Source organism: Pagrus pagrus (genome assembly GCF_965226575.1).
Source record: "Pagrus pagrus genome assembly, chromosome: 18".
Lineage (NCBI taxonomy): Eukaryota > Metazoa > Chordata > Actinopteri > Spariformes > Sparidae > Pagrus > Pagrus pagrus.
The window spans coordinates 12,556,700-12,568,367 of record NC_140202.1 but is presented as its reverse complement, the minus strand read 5'-3'; positions in this window follow the sequence as shown (position 1 = coordinate 12,568,367).

Genomic DNA, 11,668 nt, shown 5'->3' with positions numbered 1-11,668 from the left:
AATAGCTAGAATTGTCCTGACCACTCCTTAAAGTCAGCCGGTTTTGTTACAGCAAGCAACTGGGAATTGTCCCTAACCCTAACCCCGACCCTAACCCTAACCCATTTTTAGCCAAAATATGATTTTTTCCTAATCCTAGCCAAGTTGTCTTTGTGCCTAAACCTAACCAGACCGTAAGCACAGCATTGTAACAAGACAAAAATTGAAAATTAAACTCACATACTTTTACCAATACTTTTACTCACCAACATTTATTCTGGCAGCTGTGCTGTCCAGTTCAGTACAATGAACATAGTTTATAACTATTATAAGCAAATCCCAAATCCCAAATCCCAAAAAAAAAAACACTCACTAGTCCAGCAACTGTATGTTAATCCACAGCTGAATATAGTATGAAAAAGTACTATTACTATTTGCTTCCGTTCAAGTAACTTTAGCTTAAAACTACAGTGCCCAGCTGATTTAGGAAATGTTTTAGCGTCATTTAAAAATGAATCTATAGAGATGGACTAACACATTGTGTGGTTGCGTGTTGGATCAAAAGAAGGTTGTGTCTTTGCTCCTCTCCTTGACGTCACAGATACTTGAGAAATGCACATAAATTGAGCTGTAGAAAGTACTTATGACAGTATTTTGGAGTGACAGACTTCAGAAATATCATCATGCCAACTTGTTAAGCTACATGACGAGAGCCTGGATGGCATGTCTGGGGCATGAATTGAAAGAATGCCGGTAAACCTATAATTTAGTAAATATTCTGGTCATGGCATATGGAAGTGTTAACCAGTCAGTCATTTTCCGCCATTATTGCCAAGCACCACCTTATGTATAGCTTTTCTTTGATTTACACTTCGCACTCTGTTATGCAAGCTCACGATGTATGGAAGTAGTTTGTATCTGTGCACTGCAGTAACCTAGAGGAATGAAAAACATCGATGCTGTACATCTTCCTAGATTTACAAGCAATTCGAGGAGTCAAAAACAAGTAGTTTTCAAGATGGAAATTCCCTCCCCTATGGGAGCGCTCTTTATCTGGAATTCAGCTTTTAAACTGCTGACACAGCAACAGTTTTACAGTTCCTCATAGTTGTGTTTTATTTTGAAAGGCCTTTCCTGAGTGGAAAATGTAAATCTATTGTCCACCTGACATTCATACAAGCTCAAGTTTGAACAGAGAAGAGATGTAGTGGCCAATGCAACATTTTTCTTTTTTTAATCTGATTGAGTTTTAGCTGAAAGTGTGTTTCCTCTTGGCTGAAAAACATCAGATTCCATGGCGTGACTCCCCACCATCTGCACTGACCAGTGGAAGCTGCGGCATGCTTCTGGCCTGAGGGATCAGAGAGGAGACTGGCCCCTTTGATTGAACAGGACTTTTTAAACACACAAGAGAACTTGACCTGTGAGCATCAGCTGTCACCTTAAAAATGCTGACACTGCTTCAGGGGGTAAATTTATCTGCTAAGAAATAGCATTGTGCTGCTCATCTGTAAAACAGTTTAGCATTGGGGAGGCTGTGCTGGATGCAGATCAAGGCAGTATTGACTTTAGCAGTTGGATGTATACTTGCATAGCTTGCCTACTACTGTAAATCAGGACTGGGGCCCCTGCACTGAGACTTGTGTGATTCAGTTTGACCACCATATAATGAAAAGCAGCCGTTTGTCCAGCAGGCAGGAAAATCTAATAATTAGTCTTATCATAAATGCAACAAACATGGGAAAAGTGGAGGAATGTGTAAAGGATTGCTTGGGAAAAGACAAATAAACAGCTACAGAACAATTGGCTGCAGTCCCTCCGCGGCACCCCAGGAAAGGTTCTTTCCAGTCTGACCAGTTCCCCTCCAGGGCAGCTTGACTAAGTTCCAAAGTCCAGATGAGAACCAGGGTCAGACGAGTCCAGGCTCTATCACCACATGGCCTCTCAAGTCGGTGATGGCGAGTTGATGGCAAAGGGCTATTTTGGGCTGATGAGGGGAGGGAATAGCTGCTTGACAGCCTGTGTAAAGATAAAGGTGCTAATGGACTCATTACATGAAGGTACACATTAACCAGCCAGCCAAGTAAGTGAAATGGAGGATAAAAGAGGCAAATGAGTCATTTATTTTTATTTTTAGATGTACCGTGTTATGGATTTGGTGCTGAAAATAGCGTTTGTGGTTACGGTGTTTGTCTTCAGCAAACAACTGGCATGTTCAGTGTGTGAGCAATCATTAGAGGTGTTCCTCTGGGGTTCTGCCAGAAGGTTGGTGATGAGAGACTGAAACGAGAGTCTGGCGCACTGATCTCATGTGTTACACCAAATCCATTCATGAAGTACCTGAAAGAAGCTTCATTCTTGAGAAATCTCGAAAAATGAATCATAAAATGATTATATTCCAGTCAGACCTGCTGAGAAACACACACACTGCGAGTAAACTATGAAAGATTCCTTCCATACATGTTTTATAAATACTCTATGATTGTGTTTTTTTCCACAGAATATTTGATTACATATTAAAAATTCTTAAAATTATGTTCAGTCTTTCTCTAGAATCTATGAATATGCCAGTATTAATTTTGTTTTTGTTTTCACAAATCTACGGTTTTTGTTCACAGCTCTCAGTGTTTTTTCGGGCGGCAGCAATCAAGGCAGGGAGGAGCTCTGGCTGTAAACTTTTTTTTAAATGTATTTATCTTCAAATCTTTTAACTGTAACACCTGATAACTATATGAGGTTATGACGTTTATTTAATAAAGAACAACAAAAAGCACCAAAGCCCTTAAGTCATTCTTGGTGATTAATTGTGTCACATCAATTTAGATATTTCATGGGATTTTTTGGTTCTGTGTGTTGGATTATAAGTTATTTGCGACAAATATGTATTTTGAGCCACATAAAGTCTTAGATCAAGGGCCTGTGCAACAAAGCCAGTCATCAAATACATTTCTGTACCATGACTGTCTTCCAAACTGGTTGTTAAGTCACAAAATGATGCATGTACAGTCCAGTCTAAGAGTTAAGGTGAGCATAGCCCCATTTGGGACCGTGTCATCATTGGGTTTTAGCGCTGCATCTTCTTCACCTCATTGTGGTGCACCGAGCCAATCTCATCACTGCCTCCAGAGGCCGGAGAACGGAAACCACCCACTGGAACTCGCTGGTAAGTGAGAAACCACCATTTATGGTAGGTTTTTCAATCCACAAAAGGCAACTTTGAGCTAGATTTATGGCTTGTTAGAATAGTGTTTTTAGGTTTTACAAAAGAGGCTTCAGGAATGATGACTAACTAGTTGGTTTGGCGAATGTTGTGAATGTGGTTAACTTCCACACCTCATAAAGAGCAGAAACCTTCCCAGAGCTTTTCTATGGGAACCATCCGGGACTGTCTCCCACGCGGTTGACAAGTTAGTCCCAAACAGAGCTAATGTGAGCACAGAGAAACTTTCCCCCTTCGGCAGATGAATGTGAAAACAGCCTCCTGGTGTAAAACTCTGCACATACATCATTCTGCACAGTGAGGTCAAACATCCAAATGAAGTGCAGGAACAATAAGCCAAACACATTTTTGAGCTAAGAGGGACTTTGAATTAATCTGCTGGGGGTCTATATAGATCTATAAGACATCTTGTCTACATTAAGGCATGAAAATATTCCCCTGTGGTCAGCCAGGAGCGTTCACTCTATACATTCTTGTCTCGTCTCCATCTAGCTTAGCTCTGGGCTGAGGCCAGGCGGTAGCTGCTGATATCTGATGCAGATTTTATCAGCTTCTCACAACACTGTCCCATGCGGTTACAGTGCACGTGTGGAAGAGATGAAGGAAATAACACATTGAGGGGATGTGAGGCTCATCAGGTGGCCGTGGTGAGACCAGCAAAGGCATGCTTGTTTTCTTTTGATTTAAAATGTACGTCAGAAGCAGATGTCTCACTAAGATGCATGCTCACTTCCTTCCACATAGAACTTCTTTTATCATCTAAAAGCCAGTGAGAACCCTCTGGGCGCTCTAATATTAAATGTGATTATGGTGTCATGAAATGTGTGAAAAACTGCAATTAAAGGTGCAGTATGTAAGAAATGGACACCTTTTGAATTCATGCTCCAAACAAATAGAGGGCAGCATATCACCAGAGGGTGGGCTCGGAGCTCAGAGCAGCGAGGAAGTGTCGGTGTTGTTTACACCACCGGCACAGGACCTTTGAACCCAGAATGGGCCGGGGTTAGCTGGTCAGCATGCTTAACATTGCAACACAATACTCTGCATTTTGTTGATCATTTTAATAAAGTTGAATTTTTTCAACCTAAATTCTTACACTCTGCACCTTTAACCCTCTATGGTACGCATTATGATGCGAGTTAGGAAAAAAATGTTTGGAGTGTTTTTTTGTCCTAAAATAGACTAAATAAACATAATCTAAAGAAATTTTATAATTATTTAATTTTTTTGGAAGTTTTTGGGGTTCGTTGCCTGAAGGCAACATTGTACCATAATGGTGCATAAATAATTTTTTTAAAAGAGTTTTATTTTCAATTTCATCATCATTTATTTCATTAACATGTGTAAAATATAAAAAAACTTAATTAATTTTTCATTTTAAATGTAAAAGAAACCAAAAAATAACTCTTTTAAATGGTTTCTGGTCTAAATGTTGCCTGTAGGCATTGTGGAACAACCCATATCCTCACAGGGGCATAGAATAATGCTGAATTCATTCTGTAAATGGAGGAAAATATAACACATAATAATAATATTATAATATAATAATATATAAAATATAAAGATTATGATGAATGGCATTCTTTTGAATATTATATGTACCTAAACACATACTACCAACATTTCATGCTGCCATGGTGATTCCATAATGGTTCACTGTTGCCTCAAGGCAACATAGACAATTTTCCATAATGGTACGTTGTTGCCTCAAGGCAACAGTTGGATTTTAACAAGTTTCCACTATTTAATGAGCAATTAAATTGCATTTAACAATAAAAAGTTAAAGTTTACTCATCTATGAGTGTGCATATATTTTTTTCACGACCTAAAAGGGCCCGAAAATTATGTTTTCAGCCACTTTTTAAGGAGCAAAATGGCTAACCTGTTTTCTTTGAAAAAGTCTGGGAAAATGGGTTTCAAGATGGCTTCCTGAAGGTCATGTGACAAATTAAAGCATTGTTATTGGTTCCTTGTGGTCTTCCCATTCTTTTAAAGTATAGCATCATTCAAAGGGATGTATGGTGGAGATGTGACGGGCCAAAAATGGGTATGTTGCCTGAAGGCAACACGGTACCATAGAGGGTTAAAGGTCATATTGATGACATTTTTATGTAGACAATCCATTTCAAAAAAATAATACATCTGCAGAGCTGGTAGAAAGGTGCAGAATACATTGTTAAACATTATCATGACTAGGAAATAATCATTTTAAAATGTTTGTTGGGTCCAAAATGATTGTTTTGCTAATGTCTGTTTCAGAATTTATGAAATATATGTCCCTTCCAGGCTCTACCAAGGTTTGTCAACCAAAAGTAAGATGCTGTTGGTATCGTGTTTCATCAGCGATCAACAGTTTTGGTAGTTGCCGGTTTGTAGGAAAAAAATGTTTAACTGGCTGAGTTAGCGAGCGTTTACACCATTAAGGTTGGCTAGTTAGCATTAGAAGTGGGGAGATGGGATGCCACATTTAATGTCATCAATAATACCTTTAAATAAATCCTTTACTTGCTGCTGTCTTGAATCATATTTCAATCTTGCAGGTTAAGATTTGTAAATCTTTAAGCATAATCTTGTGCTTGCAATAAAATACCGTTTTTCTCATTAACTTGAACAGGTATGCTGCTGTATGTGCCCAAACAAAATCATTAGCAGCACCTCATTGTCTTGTCTCATTCTCAATGACAGCACAGCACTGCATGGATTTGTACAATCTTGGTGCCACTTGCATTTATAGCTTGACTGACTGGGGAAAAGACTGGTAGCCTATAGGTCTGAAACAGCTGGACATGTGGCTATATTGAAACCAGATGTGGGCTGGAATGTCCACCACATGGAAAAGCTGATTGTGCCTATACCTCTACAGTAATAGGGGACCTAACAGCCAAAAGTCTACTCAACCAGGCAGAAAAAAACCTTGTGGAAAGTTGTGGGATTAACACGCTGAGAGCAGCCTCCTGCGTCGAGCTCTTTTCTGTGGCTGTGCGTCGACCTCAAGGGTCTTAGGACACAATTTTTAAAATTGAGGCAAAGATAATTTTTTCAGATATCCGTGTTAAACACAGAGTCAGAACATGAAACAGCAAGAATATACGGTCACGTTTTTTTTCTGCTGTTGCTGTGTTGGGATTAGAGCCCCACAAATACAATCCCATATGGTGTCTGCACTGCAAATTATCTACAGCAAAAAGAATTTCAGGACTGCTACGAGCCGGTTTTATACCTCGTTTCTGTCTTTATTCCGATGATATCATTTACCGTACGGCTGAGTTTATGACACAGTTCTTAAATGGTGAGGAAAATCTTCGCAGGCAGCAGGGGCAATAAATAGAAATGTAAACTCAAGAAGTATTCACCTATTTTCTCCAAGAGGCCAAAAAGTTCCCTTTACTGTAGATTCTAGGAAACGTGAACTTTCCTGCAGACGGGATATACTGTGAACACGCATGTGGAGGGCATGTGTGTCAAGGAGATGCGCACGCTTTCAATGAAGGCTTAACACCTAGCGTATATGATCAGCTATGATACATATTGAATCTCTCAGCTCTGCAGCCAGACGACCCAGATCGGAGCCTCAAGTGGTGCGAGTGGTGAGCACCACTGCAGGTATTTTACACTGTTAGCACCTCACCAGGCTCTCTAAATTGCAATTGCAGCTGGCAGGGCAACAGAACATTCGACCTCGGGCTCGGTGTAGCTCAGCAGAGAGGGATATTTATTGTGATTTGAACATGCAATCATGGAAAACTTGCGAGCATACCTCCGTGCAAACCTCTCTGTAGACATTAGACAACCAATTTCCTTCTGCCGAATCACTTAGTGCTTCGATAGCTTCGCTGCCTTTGTGTTGATCTCACTCTCGAGACGCAGAGAAAGAGATATCTGCACCACAAATGCCGGGTATCGGACCGTTAATGATTTTGACTTGCTTTTGGCCTCGTGTTAATATTTCCGACACGACTTCCTCAGCACGCTCAAGAAACTCCGCGAATGCGACCGCTGACTCGCTCCCAAATCCTCTCGACCTATCATGATGATGAACATCTGTGACAGAACCATCTTAGATGACATTACAAAGTGATCCGCAGGCTGCACAGCAAAGAGCAAAAGCTGTAATCTGACGACTCGAGAAGGTTACAGAATTAGATCATGTCTTTATGAGCATCCAGCAACATAACTGTGGTGAGTCTGAGGAGCTCATTAATAAACATTCGAAGCCTGCTAAGCGGCCAGGTTGTCTCCGACACGTCATGTCTGAGGCTCAAAGATTGCTTCACAGTGGCTGTTTGTGAGTTTGCATCAAGTCACCGTTCAGCCTCGTTCAATGCAGGCCTGCTGCTTTTTTCATTGTGTGGTTTCCTCGGTATAACAGGATCTTGATAAAAGACACCACATGTGGATTACATGTGCACCGCAACCAGAACAGTGAAGGCTGTGGATTGTTCTGCATCTGTAGTCTCAATAACATCACATGAGACACAAGGGAAAAACATTTAATACATGTACAGCTTCGGATCACAGAGTGATGGCTCCTTATCGGTTATTCCATCCCTCACTTAAAAAAACAACACATGCTTTATTGATCAGCCCATTCTCACAGGACAGCGTGCTGCCTTTTTGGTTCTATGTCTAGCAGAAACACTTTTAGCTCAACTATCAGGGTGGTCCATTAGGGATGCCTGAGATAAATTCACACATTAAGATCATTCACAAGTACTATTACACACCAACAATACATGATAAAATGGACTTGATGCAGAGCAACTTGTGTTGGAAGTGCAATGTAGCAGCAGGTACTTTCTTACGTGAAACCAAAGTTTAAATACAATATTTCCACAGACGCCACACACAACCGCAGTAAATGTATGTTCAAGCGAAGAAGAGCAGACCGGAGCAGTCTGTGGAAATATTAAATTTAAACATTGGTTTCGCCCTGTGAAAATATTTTATCATTCCAGGCAGAGAATAGACTTATATGAGATCATAAAAATACCTTTGAAGACACAGTCCCCTGTGGGATAAGGGTCATGTTTTTACTTTGAAGATTGGGGGCAAAGTACACAGTTTGACTGAGTTTGAGGGTGTGCTAAGGTCACAAATAAGGCTAATGTTAAAGGTGTTGCTCAAAGTGACAAACACACATATTATCACCTGATTCTTCTGTTTCCATCAGCCCTGTGGAGTATTTGTATTTTGTATTTCAACATCTTGATCCTGATCTGATCTGATCTGATCTGATCATAACCCTGTTTGCAGCTGCAGCAGATGAAAAATGAAAAACAATTTGTGCTGCCCAGCACAAATTGGGAAATTGGCAAATGCATCAAGCAGCGAAAGAAGACAGGAGTCCTTGAAGGCCGAAACAAAGCTAGAAGAAATGCAAATACTGGTCCAGTGTGTAGGATTTAGAAATATCTAGTGGTCCAACCAACTGAATACCCCTCACCTCTTCCTTTCCCTGCGTGTAGGAAGGATGTTGCCCCAAATCTGCTGGATGTAAACAGTCAGCTGTTTGCTGACAAGTTAGCCTTACAATGCCATAATATGTGGTTGTGATGTTAAGCTTTTTGAAAAGTTGCACCCAAGTAGCCAGTAAAGAGGTTTTTGGTTATTTTTTGACTTATTTGTGTGTGCTCCTGAAAGAGAAGTAGAAAACATTTGACGGATAGCATTTTGGCACTGTAACAGACAGATATTGCTCTTCGTCATAATTATGTAATGTTTATTAATTAAAACCTCAAATTGTTCAGGACATTTGATAGGCCCGAGTGTTTCATGAGTGGAGCCAGAGGGGTTTGAGTATGTGCATGAGCAGGCCCCGCGGTCTGGCCTTTTTCCCTCAGAGGATGACTACATTCATTATATGAACAATAGGAGGAAGAGAGGACAAGCCATAAACACATCACGATTTGATAAAATGTTCCACTCATCAACACCCACATTATTCGCTGTCTACTAAGAAGGCCTCATTGTAAACAGACACAACAGGGGGAAGCAAATATGAGACGACCACAGAAGCTCAATTATCCTGCTTAATAAGGAGACTTTCCATGGCTTTTCCCCATGAAATTATACTCTGTTGTATCATGTAAATGCTCCTGGCACACATTTCACTTCTCAAGACAGAGGACTCACTCACAGAACGGCTTCTGAAATTGGTCTAATTAGATGTCCTGAGCAACTCTTACCAAAGAATTACTATGGACTTGGGGTATTTTAATTATTATGAACTGGTAAAGAGTGACTAGTGATGACTGCATTATTAAAAGAGCCATGGCAGGAAACGATAAATATCTATTTTTAAAACACTTTCACTTGTGCATGAATTTTTCTCCTGTGTTGAATTGAAACCCCCAAGTTTACACTGTTTTTTGTCCCCATTAAACAAATGAGATAATGCAGCAATTAGCCAATTTTAGTGGTGTTATCCTTGGACAGATCTAGGCTTGTTGTTCTCCCCTCTGGTCCTTGTGCGAAGCTAAGCTAACCAAGAATATGTTAAAGATGCCATATGCTTCTATATATATGTTTCTGCTTTTATAATACAGTGTGTCTTTGCTCTCTGTATGTTAAAGTGCAATCGCCCTTAAATGCTTCAGTACTCTGTGAGAGAAGATGTTTAAACTGCCATTAGTAAAAAATGACAAACTCCAAGACGTCAGATCAAAATGATGAAAAGCAGACCTGTATAACAGCAGCTCCTTACTGAAGGGACCACTGTTATATCTTTATATTGCCTAGCGACACAAGCACAACACTGCGTGTCTGCGAGAAGGAGTGCATTTATTTCAAATATCCACATTCATCACACATAAAATCGGCGCATGTGGTCGCAAGGCTGCAGTAATGAATCTTGTCTCTGCCCTCATGTGAAGGACGTGAGTGAAAGGAAGAAATGAAAACGCTCTATTCAATTCTGAATTTGTAAGTCGTGGTGATTTTCCTGGAAAAAATTTTTTGCACATAAAATAAAAGTGTTGTATTACAGAAATAAAAATGTCAGAGTGGCACGTGTTACTCAATACTCCGCATGACATATTGACCTTTCAAAGCCAAAACAAAGTCTGTAATACTTCTTGAAATAACAGTCTATTCAGTAGCAGAGGACCTGATCCCCACAGGACCACAAGCTGAATTTTGATACTAATCACAGATACTGATTCACCTTCTTCAATAGGTTTTCCAGGTTGTTAAATAGCTTGAAAAGTATTAGGTCATTACCTCATTTGTGTGATATTCAGAACAACCTGTGTTCTGTGAAAAAAAGGAAAAGACTTCAGCTGTGAAGGTGAATGCTGCCACCCAAAGGGACAAATGACTCATGCAAAGCTGAGCTGTATCAGAGCACAGAAGCAAGCTTTTGGCAACTTAAGGGATGGAAATGTTGGCCTGTTGGTCAGTTGGCCATTTCACTTTGTTCCAGACTGAAATGTCCCAGCAACTCCTAGATGGATTGTTATTTAAATCCGGTAGAGATATCCATGGTGCCCAAATAATGAATTCTACTGACTTTTCATATAGTGCCACAAGGATGTTCACATTTTTAGTTCAAAGGGAAATATCTGGACCAATATTACATTTTATTCATTTATTTACAAGGACAAAGCATGTGAATCACCATTTCAGGAAAGACATTCACATTCCCTTTTCGTGCACAACACAGAACTAATGGTATTCCCATCAGCTTGAGCTGTTTGTGCTTAGCTCTAATTAGCACATTTTAGCACACAAAGAAGCTAAAATGTGTATAAATATAACCACTATATAGTACCCTCAAAAAATCCACAAGGGAACAAAAAAAGCAGTGTCCCCAACATGTATGGACAAAAATTTGGACACAAACTCAGTGCTTCAGCTTACCTTAACTATGTCGCGTTCGAGTCGGATCAGACGTGCAGTAAAAACATGTGCCTGTCGAGTTCAGGTAGGGCTCAGTTACTACTTTCTTGGACTCAGTTGGGCTTTCTGCCACATTTTATAGATAAGAAAATAGACCGTTTTTGACACACAGTTGTGTCAGTGATGACACAAAGTGATGATGATGTGAAGATATCTGAGTTTACTGCTCACTGTAAACTAGTGTCCATTATTTAGGGAGTACCGAATAATCAAACAAGTGAGTTATTCTTGGCAGCCTTAGTCTTATCAGGTAGTCACTCATTCAGTCTGGACTTCTTAGTACTTAACTTTATTTTTAGAAAAGAAAGGAGAAGGAATGTTTTCAGACTTATAAATTGTCTGACATAATTTGATAATCAGTTTAATTTGCCCACAAATAGCATATTGGCTCTCAGATAGCATATCCTCTTTGACATTTAAAAGCGTGCCACACACCAGGAATTAAAAACCGCACCATCTTTAAAGTCAAGGCGTATCACACCGCCAGGATTTATTTTTCCCCAAATGCTCCCTTTATGGAGCTATAATTATAGAATTCTCATTTCCATAAATCCGTCGTAAAACCAAGTGAAA